Consider the following 23,116-nt stretch of genomic DNA (forward strand, 5'->3'; position numbering starts at 1 on the left):
TCATTTTGTATCTAGCATGGCTCTCTCTACAACTTGAAAACAAATTCTCATGCAAGCAAATCAAACCCAGGTCTCCCACATTGCAAGTGGATTCTTTACTGTCTGAGCCACCAGGGAAACCTAGTCGGAAAATGACATTAATATAAGTCCCATTCTCACACCCTCACCACCCCAAAGGAAAGTTATTATCAGAATGGTTACATTTCTGATGCATAACAGGAGACTGGGCAATAAAATAGCTCATACTAACTGAGCACTTACTGTATGACCAAGCAGTATTTTCAGTCCTGCACATATCTTCACAAGACTGTGTGCTGGGCTATTATCACTTGATGGATGGTTTGTTCAGCATATGTCCTAGTCCTCATAGTTAGTAAGCAATTCTGGGTCCAGAAGAGATACCCGTGACAAATATACACTATCAGGTGCTGGTCTTAGCCAGAGTTGCAGTTCACGTTTACACAGACAGAGTTGGGAGAGACAGTTCCTTCAGTTCAGTTCAGTTCAGTTGCTCTGTCGTGTCTGACTCTTTGTGACCCCATGAACCACAGCATGCCAGGCCTCCCTGTCCATCACCAATTCCTGGAATCCATCCAAACCCATGTCAATCGAGTCGGTGATGCCATCCAACCATCTCATCCTCTGTTGCCCCCTTCTCCTCCTGCCCTCAATCCCTCCCAGCATCAGAGTCTTTTCCAATGAGTCAACACTTCACATGAGGTGGCCAAAGTACTGGCATTTCAAAAGAAAAGAGTACCAGTGTTGGACACATAAGAAGCTCTAGATGCCACTGGCTACGAAATTATCAGAGTAAAAAGCTATATTTTTAAGAAATAGAGTTGCAGGTTCAAAATTTGGCCATTTAAAATATTCTTTAAATGATGCAAGTAAATGTTGGAATTATCTTCTAAATCATTGCCATCTGGAATTGGCTTTATTGATTAAAGTTACATACAAAATGGGCTATACGTGTTCTCAGTGTTGATTTGTATTACATGATACCTTTGATAGTCTATTGCTAAATATCTAAATTGATTACAGAACCAAAAGATCAGAGGGGAAGAGGAGCTATAAATAAGAAGACAAAAAATGGATAAGAAAGCTGTAGTACATATACACAATGGAGTATTAATCAGCCATTAAAAAGAATACATTTGAATCAGTTCTAATGAGATGGATGAAACTGAAGCCGATTATACAGAGTGAAGTAAGCCAGAAAGAAAAACACCAATACAGTATACTGACACATATATACGGAATTTAGAAAGATGGCAATGATGACCCTTTATGCAAGACAGCAAAAGAGACACAAATGTATAGAACGGACTTTTGGATTCTGAGGGAGAGGGAGAGGGTGGGATGATTTGGGAGAATGGCTTTGAAACATGTATACTATCATGTAAGAAACGAAGTGCCAGTCTATGTTTGATACAGGATACAGGATGCTTGGGGCTGGTGCATGGGGATGACCCAGAGAGATGATATGGGGTGGGAGGTGGGAGGGGGATTCAGGATTGGGAGCTTGTATACACCCGTGGTAAATTCATGTCAATGTATGGCAAAGCCAATACAGTATTGTAAAGTAAAATAAAGTAAAAATAAAATTAAAAAAAAAGAAAACTAGAAAAGAGTACGGCAGAGAGTCTGGATAAATCCAGGGAGTTGTAAGCTTTTGTTCATATTTGAAGCTATATATTGCTAAAACAAAACAAAAAACATAGGAAAGCATTATACATTTTAAAGTTTTCAGTGTATAAAATTCATATATTCAACAAGTTCAGTGGTGAAAATCAGAGGTATGTTTTAGTTCATTTCCTTTCTTACTGTGATATGGCACCAGAGTTTCTTTATGGCATTCTTCATCTCCATGTTTCTCAGCATGTAGATTAGACGGTTGAACATGGGACCAATGATAGTATAAAAAAGAGGGAACACTTTGTCTTCTGGTAAAGTAGTTGCTGGCCTGGCATGCTGCAATTCATGAGGTCCCAAAGAGTCAGACACGACTGAGCTACTGAACTGAACTGAAAGTAGTTCCTGGTCCAACGTAAATGAAGAATAAAGGAGCAAAAAAGAGGACCACCAGAGTGATATGGGAACTGCAGGTGGAGAGAGCTTTGTGGCAATTCTCTACAGAGTAGGACCTGACAGTGTATAACATCACACCATAGGATATCAACAAGACCACAAAAATCACCAGGCCCATGAGGCCCAAATTGGCAATGACAAGGAGACCGATTGTGGTGGTGTCAGTGCAGGCCAGTTTCAGCAAAGGATACACATTGCAGAAGTAATGATCTGTTTTGTTGGAGCTGCAGTAGGGTAAAAAAGATGGCCAGGAGAAACTGACTGAAGGAATGCAGGAAGCCCCCAGCACAGGAAGCAGCGATCACTCCAACACACTTCTATCTGGTCAGGATCAGAGTGCAGCGCAGAGGCTTGCAGATGGCCACATAGCAATCATAGGCCATCCCCATGAGGATGAAGACCTCAACTCCCCCAAAGAAGTGCACGGTGAAGAGCTGTGTCATGTAGCCATGGCAGGAAATGGTCTTCTTTGCTGCCAGCAAGTCAGCGATTAACTTGGGGGTCACAGTGGAGGTGTAACAAAGGTCTGTGAGGGAGAGGTGACTCAGGAAGAAATACACGGCCTGCTTCATAAGTTGATTGGAGGCAATAGAAATCATGACAAGTAGGTTTCCGATCAGAATTGCAATGTAACAAAGTAAGAGCAGTAAAAAAAACAGTGAATTTCAATTTCCTTTTTCTGAGAAAGTCCTAAGAGAATAAATTCTGTGATGTTAATCCTATTTTCCATGACTCAGAGTGGTTGTAGCCACCTGCAATTAGTTTTCAATCTTTATAAATATGTAAATATAATGATGCATAGTATTCCTTGTCATCAGTTCAGTTCAGTTCAGTTCAGTCACTCAGTCTGTGTCTGATCCAACTCTTTGTGACCCCATGGACTGCAGCATGGGGCATTTTATAACAGAAAGGGTTCAAAACTTGAAGAAAAAAAATTTACTTTTATTTTGAAAAGCTTTCCTTATGTTCTTTTTGTTTATGAGGAAAATATTAATTCCTCATAAACAACTTTGATACTTGATTTGAAAACTAACAATGTGGAATGCAGTATATTTATATAACAATTCTATTAGCATGTATTGTCAACCATAACTGGATATTATGCCCTGGTAGAATTCAAGAAATGGTACTGTAGAAAAAAAAAATCAGTCATCTCTTTCCTAGTCTCACTATTATTTATTGAGAAAATAGAAACAGAAATGAAACCCTGAGAGAAAATAAAAATGCACAAATATATGAGATATAATATGTGGATAATGTTATATGTGAAAAATTTCCTTCCATCCATCCTAGCTGGAAATGTGATAAATAGAAAAAAAAAATCAACAAATTTGGAATCATGAGGTATATATACATGGCCAAAATCAGCTATATTTATCTTGTGCCTAATTTACAAATGTTCTTAATTTATAGATAAAATATATTTTATAGTCAAACAAAGGGATAACAAGCAAAGTGTAATTATCTCTATTTTTTTCAAAATATATCATCTCAAACTTTTATTTTATTTTATTTTTGCCCCAACCAATTTAAATTCATCTTGATTCATAAGAGTCATCATTGTAAAATCAAAGGAAATTGCACTGAAATAATTAAAATAGAAATAAAATATTTAGCAATTTCAAAGTACTTCACTTTTAAAATATGTGTTTTAGATATTCAGTAAGGCATTTGAGGATATTAAGTTTCACTTGAATTTTAGTCACTTAAAATTTTAGTGTCGTATTCACTTGCACAAATTGGTTTCTTTCTAACTGATGTACTGTTCAACTCTTTCTAATAATCAGTCATCCTGTAAATGTTTAATTCTTTCTGTTCCTATATCACATGTCTTAGTATCTCAGGCTGGCTTTTCTCTCTTTCATTTCTGTTACTTTTACCTCCTTCACCTCCTAGTCACAACTATAAAGTAATGTAAGACCAGCTATAATAATGTATTTATAACTATTAAATCTTTGAATAAACCAATACCTTTCTACTGGTAGAAGTTCAAGAAAGATAGACTAGGGAAAACTACTGAGAACTAATCATTCCACTAAATCACACTAAAATTTACTTCAGCTATATAATACACAGGACCTTAGTATTTAAAATATTGTATTTCATTTACTCCAAACTTCAGAACCAATATATTCACAATTTATTTTCAAATCTGTAATGTTCCTCTCCTTCTTTTTCATTTACAGAGAAATTACCATTCAAACCTGTGTACAAAAAATGGGGTTTGGAAGAGTGAAACTGCAAATCTATCTAGTGTATAAGAGTCATCATCAATGGCCACAAAATGACATTTAAATATGTATCATTCTGAATAGAGAAGAGGGGATATTTGTAGTTATCAAATAAGCCATCTCATTCAACTGACAATTACATTTAGGCTTTTAAAATTATTCTCAATAATTTAAACACAAGCTGGAATCAAGATTGCCCAGAGAAATATCAATAACCTCAGATATGCAGATGACACCACCCTTGTGGCAGAAAGTGAAGAGGAACTAAAAAGCTTCTTGATGAAAGTGAAAGAGGAGAGTGAAAAAGTTGGCTTAAAGCTCAACATTCAGAAAACTAAGATCATGGCATCTGGTCCCATCAATTCATAGCAAATAGATGGGGAAACAGTGGAAACAGTGTCAGACTCTTTTTTTGAGCTCCAAAATCACTGCAGATGGTGACTGCAGCCATGGAATGAAAAGAAGCTTACTTCTTGAAAGAAAAGTTATGACCAACCTAGATAGCATATTCAAAAGCAGAAACATTACTTTGCCAACAAAGGCTGGTATAGTCAAGGCTATTGTTTTTCCAGTAGTCATGTATGGATGTGAGAGTTGGACTGTGAAGAAAGCTGAGTGAAGAAGAATTGATGCTTTTGAACTGTGGTGTTGGAGAAGACTCTTGAGAGTCACTTGGACTGCAAGGAGATCCAACCAATCCATTCTAGAGGAGATCAGTCTTGGATGTTCTTTGGAAGGACTGATGCCAAAGCTGAAACTCCAATACTTTGGCCACCTCCTGCAAAGAATTGACTCATTGGAAAAGACTCTGATGCTGGGAGGGATTGGGGGCAGGAGGAGAAGGGGATGACAGAAGATGAGATGTCTGGATGGCATCACTGATTCAATGGAAATGGGTTTGGGTGAACTCCGGGAGTTGGTAATGGACAGGTTATACTGGCCTGCTGCAATTCATGGGGTTGCAAAGTCGGACACGACTGAGCGACTGAACGGAACTGAACTGAATGCTCTATTTTAACTTCTCCCCTAAATTATATTCTTCTGATTTGGTGGGAAACAATGTAAATTAAATATTCAATCACAGATTATTCTTTATATAATACTTGACTTGCTGCATGAACTAATCAGTTTACTTACATTTTCTCAACATTTTTTCCCCTTACAGTATGTCTAAAATCCTGCCTCTGTGAGATTCTTTATCAGATAACAGGCCAAATTATATTGAAAAAGACAATGTAAATGCCATTTTGGTAAATGTGCTTGCAGACTAACCTGGAAAATCAATGAAATGATTATGAATTGTCGAGAAAGTAAACAGAAGCTTTTAAAATACAGATTCTTTTGTCTTACCAATACTTGAACATTTCAGGCAAAATTGATAATTATTTTTAAAATTGTTATAATGTAAATGCACTCAACCTAGTCAATTAGAAAGAGATGTGAAAATGTGAGAGATGTGAAAATATGTGAAAAATACCTATAAAAATTTACTTTTTAAAATATAAAAATTGCATAATGCCTGACTCAAAAACTATAACCTATATTCTTAAACAACTTGAAAGCATTTTCCCTATTTACAATTATTTCTATAAAAATACAAAATATGATTCATATGTCTACAAACATCATTTTGCATTTTCATATTTTAAAAATAAATATTATATCATCTTAACAGAAGATATTATTTAAAATACTGGACTATTTGGAAAATTAAACAAAATGTTGTCTCCTTCATCTCATTGTACTATTTTCTAACTTGTTACCATGAGTATGCCACATCCCTATTTTGTATTTCAGTTTAGACATCAATAAGCAATAGGAGTTAATCTAAATCTTTAAAGGTCTCTGCTGGACCCTAAATTTTTGTCCATGATTCTGACATAAATTTTGAGGAGTCAGTAGCTGGTTGTTGATGACTATTATTTTCCAAACATATCAGAATAAATTTACAACTCCCCTCAAGGTTATTCTCTCTCTTATCTAAGATTAACTGACCCAGTCTCAAAAGGAAGCACAACTCCTCGAGCTCTCCTTTACTTTCGATCCTTTGAAATGAAGTCGCTCAGTCATGTCCAACTCTTTGCAACCCCATGGACTACATGTAGCCTACCAGGCTCCTCTGTCCATGGGATTTTCCAGGCAGTACTATGGAGTGGATTGCCATTTCCTTCCCGACCCAGGGATTGAACCCCGGTCTCCCACATTGTAGACAGATGCTTAACCATCTGAGCCATTAAGTTCCCTTTATCCAATCCAGGTATATGGAAATCTATCATTTCTAGTTCAAACTTAAGTATTCTTCTCTGAAATTCCTAATGATTCCATGAAGCGGTGAGGCTGGACCAGCAGTTCCAAATCAATCTTTGTTCAGTTTTATCACAATGTATTAAACGCCTGCTACTCCCAGGCAGAGCTCACTAACAGCAGCCCCACCATGCCATGGTTACTCAAATGTTCTGTCTCATGGTTCTTAGAACTACCCACTTTGCTTCATATTTTTATCTAATGATTGTCAGATACTGTTAAATGCTTTAGCTTATCTCTCTTAAAAAATCTTATCTTGGTGAGAGTTAGGGCCAGTGCCTCACTTTCTCCCTGGCCTGGACATAATGAAAAACAAAACCAAACAAAATGTATGCCATTCAGATCTATGTTGAATAGTGAATGCTTGAATTTGGAACAGATTATGTAAACTTTCTGAGCCACCTTACTTGTTTAATCTCCGAATAAAGGAAAATAAAACTCAAATTATTAATTAGTTATCAATCACAATGTGCCAGGAGTTGTACTAGGTGGAAAAAAGACTAAAATCACCTAGGAGACTTTACTGAAATTATCATTTAGTAAGTTAGTTACCTAGTTCTCCCATAATTGTGACTGGATAATGAAAGGATGAATTATGAAGGATTTGATGTATTTGATTATACAATGCATTCTTCATTTAATCAATTATAGGGCACTTTGTCTCACATGAATTAAATTTTTAATTATGTTAGTTTTCTCATTACATCCTCACTCTATACTTGATTATCTTAAGTGTTCAGTATGTATTTGTCAAATAAATAATTTTTATTTCAATATTTGATTGAAATGAAAATTCATTTTAATTATATCATTGTCAATATAATTTTTTGTCATGTATTTAAGAGACATAGAAACACAGAATCTTATAATCATATTTACTTCAGAATGATAGAGACTCAGAAAGATCAACTTAGAATTGCTCTTCTTTTTTTTTTTTAAGAATGTCAAAAGAACATTTATTATTTATTTATTTATTTACTTATTTATTTATTTTACTTTACAATTCTGTATTGGTTTTGCCATACATTGACATGAATCCACCACGGATGTTGTGGGGAGGGGGGTGGGAGGGGGGTTCATGTTTGGGAAAGAATTGCTCTTCTAATGTTCACTAGTTTTCTGTCTATAAGCAAAAATCATTTGAAGGTCACATAAACCCATCCCTGTAACCTTACCCCATTTCTTACTCATTTGGCTTACTGTGGAGACTAGACCCTTAAGAGTAGTCTTATAAAATTAAAACTCAGTCATTTGTCCTAACACCCTGGTTGTCTCCAGCCTGGGTGATCTCCAAAATGTACAGAACTAAATCTGACCATGCTCTATTCACCACTCTTTCATTTATCCTGAATAATTATTCAGATCAACCTTATTAACTTTCTATTTTAATAAAAGCTCTATCTTGGCTGAAATGTAATAGAATAAGTGGTGTTAATACAGGAATGAGAAATTCAAGCTACAAATATGGCACATTCAGGCATTTAATAGAAAGTAAGATCAGAGTGATTTAACATACTCTGTACTTCTAGAGGTTTTCTTTAACAGATTTTCTGTATCTTTAACTGAAATATAAGTCACTGACTTTCTGCTTTACTTGGTTCCCTTTAATATTCCCCAAGTTATGAAAAAATGTTTATCACTGTCATTGTTTATTACCTTATGCAATTGACATAGGAAGGGTAAGTTATCATACATGAATTGTATAAAAAAAAAATGTAACCATGAAAGAGATGCTCCATGTTACCAGGTAGATAGAGCAATAGTTTCAAATATTGACTGTATGTAAACGTGGATGAAGTTTTCTGACAAACATTAGCCAGAGGGCAAATGATCATTAAATTATATTTAACTAATAAATTATAAAATCATATTGATCTAGCAACAGTGATTAGTTGTGAGTTGATTAAAGAAAAGTTAACTCATGTGCAACTCACCAGATATTTGGCTTAAATCTAAGGTACATGTAATATTTCACAGTACCATATCTTAAGTTAACCAGTAAATTCTATGACTATGTAGTAATATGTCTCATTATACAAATAATTTTGAAGAAATATGAAAATAGAAGTTACCTGCTTTTTAAGGTAAGGTGTCCAGCTTTTTTCTTAAGCAAATTCAAAAGGCTTTTCCGAGTTTTATTTTAATATTTCAGAGAATAAAATGATGCCATCAGCATTTATTTTGGCAACTATTCTTTATTTCTCTTTAAATAACACTTATATTCTATGCTGAACATAAAACAAAGACAAAACATGGTTCCTAACTGATTTTTATACAACTTTGCCAGGGAGATATTTAACTTGCAGACATTTATTTCAGTATCTTGGTGAGTTTGGAAATCCCCTTTGGAATAACTTGACCAAAGTGAAGCTGAATTTTTTTAACATTATTCAAAAACCTAACAATAATTATATTGATCAAGTCATATTTTTCCTATGCACATATGAAAACGAAGTACAAATAATCTTCTATTTTAATCCAGGGACAAATGTGAGAAAACTCTAATGACCTGGAAAGAAAGCTCATAATACCCACAGCTCAGAAAGAAGAAGTGAAGAAAGAGAAGAAAACTCTGAGTTGCAGCCATCACCTATAGTCTATTAATAATAAAACCACTTTGAAAAGTTACCATGATCTGTTGTCCTTTCTTCCTCAGTTTCCTTTACTGTTGATTTTTCTGTCAACAATTCACACAAACAACTCCTTTATTTACTTCATACCTGTAGTGGAACACAATACCAAGTCTTTTTGTGATTATTTATGTTTTTCTTATTTCTCAGTAACATTTTGAGATAGTATTCTCTCTTATCTGACAGCATTTTATTCAAGTTCCAGAGACCATATTCCTGAAAAGTGTTTACATTTTTTTAAAAAAGGCACTTTAACAATTTTAAGTACACAACTCCATGGCATTGATTATATTTAAAATATTGTGCAACTGCTGTATATTTCCAAAACATTTTCATCACTCCAAACAGAAACTTTGCACCCATTAAGAAGTAATAACTCCTCAGCTTCCTTTCCCTCTGCAACTGATATCCTGTAATATACTCTGCCTCTGTAAATCTGCTTCTTACATTTTATATAAGTGGAATCACACCATGTTTATTTCTCCAATCCTTTTTTCAAAATTAATTAGTTAATTTGGCTGTATCAAGTCTTAGCTGTGGCACAGGGATCTCTCATTGCACTGCTTTGGCTCTTCATTGTAGTATGGGGCCTCAGTTGCTCCTCCGCATGTGGGATGGTTCCCCAATCAGGGACTGAACCCACATCCCCTGCATTGCAGGTGCATTCTTAACCACAGGACCAGCAAGGAAGTCCCCTATCCCTGTTTTCTACCTAATAATTTAACCTTCAGTTCAACTCAGTTCAGGCACTCAGTAATGCCCAACTCTTTGCAAACTCATGGACAGTAGCACGCCAGGGTTCCCTGTCCATCAACTCCTGGACCTTGCTCAAACTCATGTCCTTTGAGTTGGTGATGTTGTCCCCTTCTCCTCCTGCCCTCAATCTTTCCCAGCATCAAGGTGCATTCAATAAGTCAGTTCTTCATATCAGGTGACAAAAGTATTGCAGTTTCAGTTTCAGCATCAGCCTTTCCAGTGAATATTCAAGACTGATTTCCTCTAGTATTGACTGGTTGGATCTCCTTGCAGTTTAAGGGACTCTCAAGAGTCTTCTCCAACACCACAATATAAAAGCATCAGTTCTTTGGTGCTCAGTTTTCTTTATAGTCCAACTCTCACATCCATACATGACAACTGGAAAAACCATAGATTTGACTAGATGGACAATTGTCAGTAAAGTAATGTCTCTTATTTTTAATATGCTGTCAAGGTTGGTCATAGCTTTTCTTCCAAGGAGCAGGCATCTTTTAATTTCATGACTGCTGTCTTCATCTAAAGAGATTTGGGAGCCACAAAAGAAAAAAAATGTCTCACCGTTTCCATTGTTTCCCCATCTATTTGCCATGAAATGATGGGACTGGATGCCATGATCTTAGTCTTTTTAACTTTGAATCTTAAGCCAGCTTTTTCACTCTCCTCTTTCACTTTAATCAAAAGGCTCTTTAGCTCCTCTTCACTTTCTGCCAGAAGAGTGGTGTCATCTGAATATCTGAAGTTATTGATATTTCTCCTGGCAATCTTGATTCCAGCTTGTGCTTCTTCCAGCCCAGCATTTCTCATGATGTACTCTGAATATGTTAAATTCTCTTTGTCAATTATACCTTAGTAAATCTAAAAGAAATTAAAAGCATAAAACAGTGTACTTAAAAAGGAGAAATGTTTGCTGTGCAATCTAGATAACCTTTGCTATGATGTCATTATCCAACCGTTTTGGAGTCTTTGGGAATGATAATGGGGCTTGGTGAGAAGGTGACAGTTAAAGTTTTGATTTACTTTCATATACAATGTTTCTAAATCTGCTATTGATTTTTCCTCATGTTTTCAAGAAATATAAATTGCATCAGGAAACAATAATTAGCTTTAATAGCTTGTTCTGAGCCTCCAAAGAAGAAGTCAAGGGATTCTCTCTAGGGCCTTGTGTCACAGGGAGTGTTAGAGACATAAGGGTTTCATCCTTCCCGGTAAATCAACAAGTCCTCTGGAGACCAGAGGCGGGCTGCCTTTGCCACTGTCCCATGTAGAGTATCTAATAGATATCTTAGCTTGAGTTATTTCTTCATGAGGGAAATCATTTGGAGGAATTTAGAGTCACTGCAAACATTACATAGGAACAGAAAGTGCATACTTTCCAGAAAGATGTAGAAGGGCCTGTCTTAGCTGAACTCCTTCCAGCAGTGTCCTGAACAAGTGTTTCCTAGGAGTGTGAGAACACAGGGGCCCTGCTTCTCTTTGGTGCATGTCTCTCTGCTTCTGCCAATTCAGGGTAGAACTGGGCAAGGGAAAATAGGCAGGTATTTAATCAAAATTGATTTTAAAAGAATAAATAGTAATTTCTGGAGAAATAGAATCAACAAGATGGCCTCTAAATAAGATTTTAAAGCATGGAACAAACAAGTGCTGACTCACAAGACCACAAACAAAAACAATGGAAAGAAATTGTAAGGATAAACATTTTGGATACCATGCTTACGAGATTTGATGATAATACAGATTGCTTATATAATGGTATTTGGGAGATAAGGAAATAGATATTTAATTGCATATAAGTTAACTAGAAGGACACGAAAATCTACCAGAATAGAGTAAAAATGGTCAGTGGTTTATTCACTCCCCCCTCACCTCCCAAGGGGATAGACAATATCTGGAGGCATTTTTAGTGTCACAATGCAGGGACAGGGGTAAAGTTACTATCATCTAGTGGAAAAAATCCAGAGAAGCTGCACAGGATAGCTCCCCATAAAAAGAATAATCCAGTCCAAAATATCAGTAGTGTCATGATTGGAAAACTCTGAGAAAGATCACTGATAAAGAATTTTATAATAGTGAGAATTGACATGGAAAAATTACCTTCTGATTGTTGCTTAAATATATTTGTGAAAATAGTATGGTGGCTTTTCACAGTATAAAAATTAAATACATGCTCTGATAATCCAGTAATCCTGCTCTTGAATATTTATTTATTTAATTCAAAATAATTAACATGGTGATTTCAAAGAGATATTAGCATTCCCGTGTTCATTACAGAGCTATTCATAATAGCAAAGATTAGAAATAACCTAAATGTCTATGGACCAAAAAGTGGATCAAGAAAATGTGGCATGTATGTAAAATGGCATAAAAAAAGAAATACATTATGCAGTAAATTACCACATGGATGACAGTGTGCTTAGTGAAATATGTCAGTCACAGAAAGTCAAATACTGTTTGACTCCACTTTTATGTTCATGGAGTCAAAAAGTGGAGTGATAGATGTCAAAGGCTTGAGGAGAGGAAAACAGGAAGTTAGAAATCAATGGACATAAAATATCAATTAGGCAAGTTAAATGGGTTGTAAAGATATACTGGACAAAAATCATATTGGTAGTCAACAATACTGTATGGTACATTTAAAATATCTTAATTTGGTAGGTCTTATGTGAAATGTTCTTACCACAATAAAATAAAAATAAATATTAGTACAAAATGATCACTAAAATCTAAATTTTACTTGGATTCCATCAGCTTTTCCCCTTTAATTATCTCTTTATTTTCTTGGACCCAATCCAGGTACCACATTGTACTGCCATCATGTCTCCCTAATGTCTGATCTGTGACAGATTTTGACTCTTTCCTTTGTTTGTTTCTTTGTTTTTGCTTCAATAATTTTAAGGAGTATGGATGAGATGTCCTGTAGAATGCTTGCAAATATGGGTTTGCCTAATAATTTTCTCATAGTAAGATGAGATAATAGATTCTGTGGAAAGAATGTCACAGAGGTGAAGTTTCTCATCACATCATATCAGGGGATAAATGATACCCACACTACACCACTGGAGATGTTCACCTTTATCTTTTACTTTGGTAATGTTGGTCACATTTACTAAACTTGACTGAGATTTGAAATTGAGTTGAGTTGATAAAAATTATTTCTACTGTGTTCACTTTCCTTATTTAAATTTTATAGTCCTTGGTTTCTACAATGAATATGTGTTATTTCAATAATTCAATAAACAGAAGCAATTAATGGAATGGATGTGGTGGTGTAATCGAACAGAACAGTTATTTTTAAAAGGATCAGTTCATTGTCCAAACTTAATATTTAACTTTGTAAGTATCTCTGCTTTAGCTCTCAATGAATCATGATGATCTAAACGATGGACCTTCATACTTTTTCCATATGTTTGAGTAAAAGTATGGAAGAACAAGGTTATTCCTGGAATATTGTAGTCATTCAATTAATATTTAATAATGATTTGATTTATAATTGCATACTTTTTATAACTGTAAAAAGTATCAGTGTGATGAAGGGTCTGAGAGAAGTGGTTTTAACCTACAAATGTTCATGTTAAATGCCCCTAACACTGCTCCAGGTTTTATAAGACACAAGAAAGAATTACATCAGAGAATTGTGATTAATTTTAATTATTTCAAGGCTTTAAGAGAATGAGGCAACAGACAGTCTCTAGGGTTTATGCAATTAGGTTGTGACTATAGATATAAGACTATATCCATCACTTCCAACCAGGAGAGATCCTACTTTCACCCATCAGCAGGTATCGTGGGAAGCTGCTGTGTAACTCAGGAGCTCAGCTTGGTGCTCTGTGATGACCTAGTAGGAGGCATGGGAGGGAGGGGGGAGGCTCAAGAGGGAGGGGATATATCTGTATATATCCCTTCTAACGAAAAGTAAATTCAAAAATAAGATATTTTCTAAGTAGGGTATTAGAAAAAAAGTGTGAAGGGAAATTTACCATTTAGACAGAGAGTCCTTGACTAATATTGGTGAAAATTACCAATATGAACTGTAAGGAAGAGGAAGTGGATTCAGCCTACTGAGCTCTGTGTGAGAACTGGCTCAGCTAAGCCCTTAAAACCGACAGAGGTTCCCTGGTGGATCAGTGGTAAAGAATCTTCTGTCAGTGCAAGAGAGTCAAGAGACTCAGGTTTGATACTTGGGTTAGGAACATCCCCTGGAGTAGGAAATGGTAACACACTTCAGCATTCTTGCCTGGAAAAAAATTCCACTGGCAAAGGAATCTGGTGAGCTACATATAGTCCATGGGTTCACAAAAGAGTCTGAAGCAATGGGGTGACTGATCACAAAAAAGTGCCTGGAATGGAGGGTTAGAAGAGCTCTGAGAATCTGTGGAAGGTGCATTATCTGGCTTCTACAAACTTTTGAAGGAGTAGTCAAATTGAAACAAAGACAAATATTTAATTAAAAAATAAGCATAGATTAAACAAATGCTATTGAAAGAAAAGTAAAAGGCACTAGTCTTAATTATGTATATAAAGTAGCTTTGAAAGCAAAAATTAAACAAAATAGAGAAGAAAGATATAGGAAAGATATTAGCTGTCATATTTCCTAAATGCAAAGAAACTCACCAGCAATTTAAAATAGCATTTGGGTCACAAAATCTATTGTATGAAATAAAACATTAGTTTAATATTAATTTTCAAATGTCTTAGATAAATCAGCCATATTTAGAACATCTAGCTTTGTGATAGATTGTCTTTTGAGGTTGTCTTTTTAAAATTTATACTCAAATTTATGAATATAAGAAGATAAAGAGATCTTGAGTGTCTCAGTTTTGCCTATGATCTGACATTATTGCTGAGCCATATAAAATCGATTTCTTGAGTTGTGGGACTAGAGACAGCCTCATTGGAAATGATAGAGAAAAGTCCTGGTATGGTAGGGTCTAAGAGGTATTGGTCACCAATTGTGCATGCATGTGTGCTGAGTCACTCAGCTGTGTCTTATTCTTTGCAAATCCATGCACTATATAGCCAACCCGACTCTGTCCATGTAACTTTCCAGTCAAGAATACTGGAGTGGGTTTCCATTCCTTCACCAGAGGATCTTTCCAACCCAGGGACTGAACCTGCATCTCTTACATCTCCCACATTAGCAGGTGGATTCTTTACCACTATTCCGCTGAGAAGTCAATGGTCACCAATTAGAGAAATACAATTCTTTTCTATTAGCATTTTCTCATGAAATATCATCACACTGCAGTACTACCTTAAATGTTTGGTCTTTCTCTTTTACAGGTACTATAGGGACAGAATAAATGTCTTTATTTATGGACATTTCTATGTTAGACTCTTTAGTAGTGTTAGTTAAATTTTTCTTAAGTTCCTTTCTCATCTCACCTGATGCTGCCTTCTAGTATAGCTCTCTGATATGTACACTTTTATTGGACACTTTCCCATAGATTTAAGATCACGAGTTTGTCACAAGTTGGAACATGATTATGAATAAATGAATATCTTAGTACTAAGACATTGAACATAGAATCTCTTTAAGACAAATGGAAAATTTGTGGGAGTCTGGATCAAGAGTCCAGTCACATACATGTAGATTGATCCTTATTTGCATGTTACAGGGAAAGTCAAGGATCTCTGTCTTCTGCTTTGTCATGTCTTGATAAAGACATAGACTGTATTATCCTTATTATTTGTTCAATGTTATTACTCCACAAGAAATGAGGTGAGATTGATAATTAGGGTTCCCTGTATTGAGAACACTCTCTGAAAAAAAAAAAAAAACCTAAGGTTTATTTTGATAATAGATTCACTGAGTCAGAAACAAAAGTAAATGATAAGTATCACGTGGAATTAACAGTAAAGGCACAAATGGAAACTTAGAGGGGTCATTCTTAGTGTCACATTGTGAACATGTGATGCAAAGTGTAATTTATTTAGAATTTTCTCACTTTTGCTACTAGTTTTAGTAGTGAAATAATCGGTTATGGTATTAGGCTAGGTTACTCTTTTATTAATCTATAATGTTAAGGTGGACCTAAAAGTGCTATAGAAGGATTTCACTGAAAATAAATCCCGTTTTTTAATTTCATATTATCTCTAAATATTAAAATTATAATTCAGAACTAAAAGATTCAATAATGGTACTGTGCTCTTTATTTTTACCTTTTTTTTAGGTTTGCAAAGATTTTATTAAAAAACAAAATAAATTCATAATCCTGAAAACAATACAGGTGGATTTCTCCCCATCTGTGACCAGATCCCCCTCCCCCAAGGTTCCAACTGGATGATCCTGAGGCCCAAACCCTGACTCTCATCTCCCCACTGCCCCACCAACTGCCAACCAAATCTCCATGCTAGAACCTCTCTGTGTTTCTTATGCACTATTGCTAAATGTCTAAAATGTTCAAAAGATAACCATTTAAACTTTTCTTTGAAGAGCACAGTACCTCAGCACCCCAGAGGTACTGGGCTCTTTAAAGAGAAGTTAAATGATTATCTTTTGAACATTTTATTTTTTTTTTACTATTATTTATTTTATTTTTACTTTATTTTGCTTTACAATACTGTATTGGTTTTGCCATACATTGACATGAATCCACCACGGGTGTACATGAGTTCCCAATCCTGAACCCCTCTCCCACCTCCCACCTCATATCATCTCTCTAGATCATCTCCGTGCACCAGCCCCAAGCATCCTGTATCCTGTATCAAACATAGACTGGCGATTCGTTTCTTACATGATAGCATACATGTTTCTGTGCCATTCTCCCAAATCATTCCACCCTCTCCCTCTCTCTCAGAGTCCAACAGTCCGTTCTATACATCTGTGTCTCTTTTGCTGTCTTGCATACAGGGTTATCATTGCCATCTTTCTAAATTTCATATACATGTGTTAGTATATTGTATTGGTGTTTTTCTTTCTGGCTTACTTCACTCTGTATAATCAGCTCCAGTTTCATCCACCTCATTAGAACTGATTCAAATGTATTCTTTTTGAACATCTTTCCATGTGTTTGTTAGCCATCCGTATGTCTTCTTTTGAGGAATGTCTATTTAGTTCTTTGGCCCATTTTTTGGGGGGTCGTTTATTTTTCTGGAATTGAGCTGCATGAGTTGCTTGTATATTTTTGAGATTAGTTGTTTGTCAGTTGCTTCATTTGCTATTATTTTCTCCCATCCCGAAGGCTGTCTTTTCAACTTGCTTATATTTTCCTTTGTTGTGCAGAAGCTTTTAATTTTAATTAGATCCCATTTGTTTATTTTTGCTTTTATTTCCAGAATTCTGGGGGGTGGATCATAGAGGATCCTGCTGTGATTTATGTTGGAGAGTGTTTTGCCTATGTTCTCCTCTAGGAGTTTTATAATTTCTGGTCTTACATCTAGATCTTTAATCCATTTTGAGTTTATTTTTGTCTGTGGTGTTAGATTATTAGAGAAATGCAAATCAAAACCACAATGAGGTACCACTTCACACCAGTCAGAATGGCTGCAATCCAAAAATCTGCAAGCAATAAATGTGGAGAAAAGGGAACCCTCCTACACTGTTGGTGGGAATGCAAACTAGTACAGCCACTATGCAGAACAGTGTGGAGATTCCTTAAAAAATTGCAAATAGAACTGCCTTATGACCCAGCAATCCCACTGCTGAGCATACACACCAAGGAAACCAGAATTGAAAGAGACACGTGTACCCCAATGTTCATTGCAGCACTGTTTATAATAGCCAGGACATGGAAACAACCTAGATGTCCATCAGCAGATGAATGGATAAGAAAGCTGTGGTACATATACACAATGGAGTATTACTCAGCCATCAAAAAGAATACATTTGAATCAGTTCTAATGAGATGGATAAAACTGGAGCCGATTTTACAGATTGAAGTAAGCCAGAAAGAAAAACACCAATACAGTATACTACCACAGATGTGTAGAGAGGACTTTTGGACTCTGAGGGAGAGGGAGAGAATGGGATGATTTGGGAGAATGACATTGAAACATGTATACTATCATGTAAGAAACAAATCGCCAGTCTATGTCTGATGCAGGATACAGGATGCTTGGGGCTGGTGTACAGGGATGACCCAGAGAGATGTTATGGGGAGGGAGGTGGGAAAGGGATTCATGTTTGGGAACGCATGTACACCCGTGGTGGATTCTTGTCAATGTATGGCAAAACCAATACAGTATTGTTAAGTAAAAATAAAAATAAAAATAAACAAATGTATTATTTTTAATGGCTGAGTAATACTCCATTGTGTGTATGTACCACAGCTTTCTTTTGAACATTTTAGACATTTAGCAATAGTCCATAAAAAACACAGAGAGGTACTAATAGAAACACTTTGATTCTTCTTCCAGCTTTGGAAAGGAGGCGTTAACTGAGGGTCTTACATCTTCATTCTCTCTAATATTTTTGTTTCCAGGGCTAATTCAGATTCTGACAAACAGAAACCATGTTTCTATCAGAGAAAAATAAAAGTGGAGCCACATTCACTGTCCTAGGATTCTCTGATTACCCAGAGTTGCAAGTCCCCCTCTTCTTGATATTCTTCACCATCTACAGTGTCACTGTGGTAGGGAATCTTGGGATGATAGTAACCATCAAAATTAACCCCAAACTGCACACCCCATGCACTTTTTCCTCAGCCACCTCTCCTTTGTGGATTTCTGTTATTCCTCCATAATTGCTCCCAAGACCATGGCGAACTTCATGGTAGAAGACAGAATCATTTCATTTGTAGTCTGTGTAATACAATTCTTTTTCTTTTGTACCTTTGTGGTGACTGAGTCCTTTTTATTAGCTGTGATGGTCTATGACCGCTTCGTTGCCATCTGCAACCCTCTGCTATACAGGGTGGCCATGTCCCTGAGACTCTGTGCCACGTTAGTGGTTGGATCTTTTGCCACGGGAACAACCTACTTCTTGACATTCACATGTTCTGTTAGCAAATTATCATTTTGAGGTTACAACACAATCAATCACTTTTTCTGTGAGTTCTCCTCCATGCTTTCCCTCTCTTGCTCTGATACTTATCTCAACCAGTTGCTGCTTTTTATTTTTGCCACCTTTAATGAGGTCAGCACACTCTTCATCATTCTCCTGTCTTATGTTTTTATTGTTGTCACCATCTTCAAGATGCCTTCAGCCTGTGGTAGCAGGAAAGCCTTCTCCACCTGTGCCTCCCGCCTGACCGCCATCAGCATCTTCCCCAGCACCATCCTCTTCCTCTGCTGTGTGCCCAACTCCACAACCTCCAGGGACACAGTCAAAGTAGCGTCTGTGTTTTACACGGTGGTCATCCCCATGTTGAATTCCCTGATCTGCAGGCTGAGAAATAAGGATAACAATGAAACAGTCTCCAAGATAGTGGGCTCTAAACTTTTTTCTTATTGAGCATTATAATAATAATATTTTTTCTTGATATGTAAACAAAGTGTAGCTACAAAGGTTGGTTTTTAAAGATAAGTTTAAATTAATGAAGGTTAATGCTGCAAATTTTATGGTTGCCAGGAGAGGCAAGAAGTTTGGGGGAAAGGGTTAGTTTAGGAGTTTGGGATGAATGTGTACACTCTGTTATATTTAAATGGATAGCCAACAAGGATCTGCTGTATAGCACACAGAACTCTGCTCAGTATTATGTGGCACCCAGAATGGGATGGTAGTTTGTGAGAGAATGGATATATGTATCTATATGCCTGAGTCCCTTCTCCATCCACCTGAAACTATCAGACCATTGTTTGTTAATAGGCTATATCTCAATACCAAAAAAATAAATAAATAAATAAAAAGAGAGAATTCTTTAAAATAGAAAGAACATGCAATTTGGCTCAAAGAAATTAACTTAATTCTGTCTTACTTACCAGGAAAAATTTATCAATCTCACCATTTTCTAAGTTTTCATCTAAAAAATTCAGACAAGATAAATGTATTAAATAGATTAAAATACAATATAGATATGTGGCGTACCTTGTGTAATCTTAATAAATTGAATTTCATCTCTTTTACACCTAGAATAACTAGGCTTTCAATTAGCAAGTGCATTTCTCTTACAAAAATACAAATAGCAGTTAAAATAAGATATGGTGTTCATCCTTCAAAGGCTGAAAATCCAGTGTTGAGAGTAAGGTAGTTAAGAAAGTGATAACTGTGCACGTTGGAAAATAGTATCACAATGGGTTTGAGAGGAAAAAAGAAAAGTTCAAGTCCTTCATAAAATAGGTATTATGTTGACCTGGCTTGGATAACTTAAGAAACAGACTTTTAGGAAACATATTTCAATGTAGGAGTTTTATCCAGGAGACTAAAGCATAGCAAACAAGGAAATCAGAATATAATAATGTATTAATGATAATTTTTTTAAACGGAGTGAATAGTGCATAAGTTACATGTACATTTGTCTCCTTGTTGGAGTATTTGTGTTGTATTGTGGATATGGGTTACTTGGCACAAAGTTGATAAGACACGGATTATATTCTGAATGTATTTTCAAAAGAGCTCCAGTGCAGCAGCATGAGCAACTATGATAGACTCCACCAGAGGCTTAAAAATACAGGACGAGCTCTCAGAACATCTTTCATGCAAAAAGGAAGCATGACAAGTGCCTGCCCAATTGATATTTCATTCTATTATTCTACCTATGAAGACATCAAAAGTATTATCAATTCTTTTATTTTTTCTTTTACCAAACAATGTCTGTATCCTTCTCAAATAAACTTGAATCTTAAAAAAAAAAAAGTGCTTCCAGTTGCCCAAAGAGTTGAAAACTATTTGTCTGTATAACCATATTCAAAATAAAATGCAAACTAGGTAGTCATTAGTTTGCTGTGGTTGTTGTAGTGTAGTGGCTAAGTCGTGTCCAGTTCTTTGCAACCCCATGGACTGTAGCCCACCAGGATCCTCTGTCCTTAGGATTACCAAGGCAAGAGTACTGGAGTGGGTACCATCTCTAGGAGATCTTCCAGACCCAAGGATTGAAACTGTGTCTCCTGCATTGGCAGGCAGATTCTTCACTATTGAGCCACCTGGAAAGCCTGGATATTAGTATATAGTCAGGTCTGTTTAATAAGGTAAATTAGAAATAAGATCTCTTTAGCATCAATAGCTCAGGCTTGCTTGAATAACTTAAACACTCTTCTCCTCCACTCAATGTGTGTGCTAGTTACTCAGTAGTGTCTGATTCTTTGCGACCTCATGCTCTGTCCTTGGGATTTTCCAGGCAAGAATAATGGAGTGGGTTGCATTTCCTTCTTCCTCTCTACTCAATGTGCCTAAATAAATTCCTACATATCTACTTTTTTAGATGAAAATATTGAGAATATTTGGAACTATTAACAGTAAATGGGATTAGAAATTCTGTCAGAAACTCTGCTGGAATAGTAATGACACACCACCCTTTCATTCAGTTTTTCAAAACTATATTTCATCAAAGTTTTCTAACTAATGCATTAAACAAAGTTAAATTCTCTTCCAGTTTTGGTGAAGGCTAAATTTTTGGAGATTCTTTCAAAAGGACTTTTTACCTAATGTGGTTTATTGAAAGCAGGAGCCCAATTCTCCACTTATAAAGGCATGCCCATCTCTTCTTTTGCTTCTCATCAAATTGATTCCTCCATTTTTTTAATACAGTCTACATTTGAGAATAATTGGGGTAATATAAGGTCCTTGAAGCGACATATTGTGTCAGTTATAAGAAAGGCCCTGTTGCTATGTTATAATCTCTTGGAATTTACACAAACTCTTAGAATAGCTGTCATGTGAACAAGCACAGGCTAGGATATTGGATAATGAGTAATATAGCTCATGACCCTACCCCATGAAGCAGCATGGAGCCAAACTCCAGACTGAAGTATGAACCCTCTTAGATCACCTAGCCTGGCAAGCTGATAGCATACACGTAATCAGACCAGCACAGATCAGTCAGTTCTGGATCAGATCAGCAGAGCTGCCTCACTGATGTATATAATAGTGATCTATGCAATAGGCAGCTGTTTTTAACTCATTGGGATTCCCTGGAGGCTCAGACGGTAAAGCGTCTGACCACAAGGCCGGAAACCTGGGTTCAATTCCTAGGTCGGGAAAATCCCCTGGAGAAGGACATGGCAACCCACTCTAGTATTCTTGCCTGGGAAATCCCATGGACAGAGGAACCTAGTGGGCTACAGTCCATGGGGTTGCAAAGAGTCAGACACGACTGAGCAGCTTCACTTTCACTTTCACTTTAACTCATATGTTTTGGAGTAGTTTGTTATGCAACCTTAAACTACAACTGATTTTCTTAATTTCTGATGTTACCACAAACACCTTCCCAAGTCTTACCGTAGAGCAGTTAAGCATTTCTGCTTTCCTTCTGTTTGGAGGCAGCTTAGTTAAAAGGTACAATTAAAAACTTTAGAAAAGTTAACACATTGTTGATGTTAATGAATCTTTTGATGAAATGATTTCCTAAAATACTGATCTTATTGATATAAATACAGCTCATCAAAACCTTAAATCTTTGTACTTATTCAATTTATGGATAATGATGATTAAACAAATTTCAATTAAATATTTATATTTAAATCATTTTTAAAAATCTGTTTTGTCTTTAAGACAGATAAGCAAAGGTTTCTGTGAGTGGGTTGCATAGATGATATAAAACATCACTGCCAGTGATGCTGTCTTTTTAGTCATTCTGTCATGAGACTCTCTCCTTCAAGGGAATGCATTTTGCATCAATCCTTGCAGGTATAGTAAGAATAATGACCCCCCCCAAAAAAAAGATGCTAATCAGATACTATCATCAATCTACTATATATGATCTCAAAACATCACTGTATTGGCTAAAACATGTGTCTATTGCAAATCCCATATTTTCTGAGAAAAGAAAGATATATGAGCTAAAAGGAAATAAGTCATACCATGGGTTGAAATGTCTTAATTAAAACAAATTTCAGGTTTCCTGTAATACAATGTTTCACATTGTTATGTTTTAGGTTTTTGAAGTTATCTATTACTTTTCTAATAGGGGTAATTCCCAAGGTAATCTATGAATGGATAGCAGGAACTTTTGCTTTCGGACAATGAAACATAAGGGATAGTGAAAGTGCTGAGTGGAATGGAGAGGCAGAAACACT

At 36.0% G+C, this 23,116-nt stretch overlaps 3 pseudogenes; 2 read left to right on the forward strand and 1 right to left on the reverse strand.

The window, feature by feature from the left end:
• LOC120882208 overlaps positions 1 to 23,116 on the forward strand; it is a 933,819-nt pseudogene that overhangs the window by 116,870 nt on the left and 793,833 nt on the right.
• On the reverse strand, positions 1,804 to 2,818 carry LOC120854672 (annotated as a pseudogene).
• Positions 18,457 to 19,397, forward strand: LOC120854603 (annotated as a pseudogene).

The sequence above is a fragment of the Oryx dammah genome, unplaced genomic scaffold (assembly GCF_014754425.2).
Source record: "Oryx dammah isolate SB20612 unplaced genomic scaffold, SCBI_Odam_1.1 HiC_scaffold_2, whole genome shotgun sequence".
NCBI lineage: Eukaryota > Metazoa > Chordata > Mammalia > Artiodactyla > Bovidae > Oryx > Oryx dammah.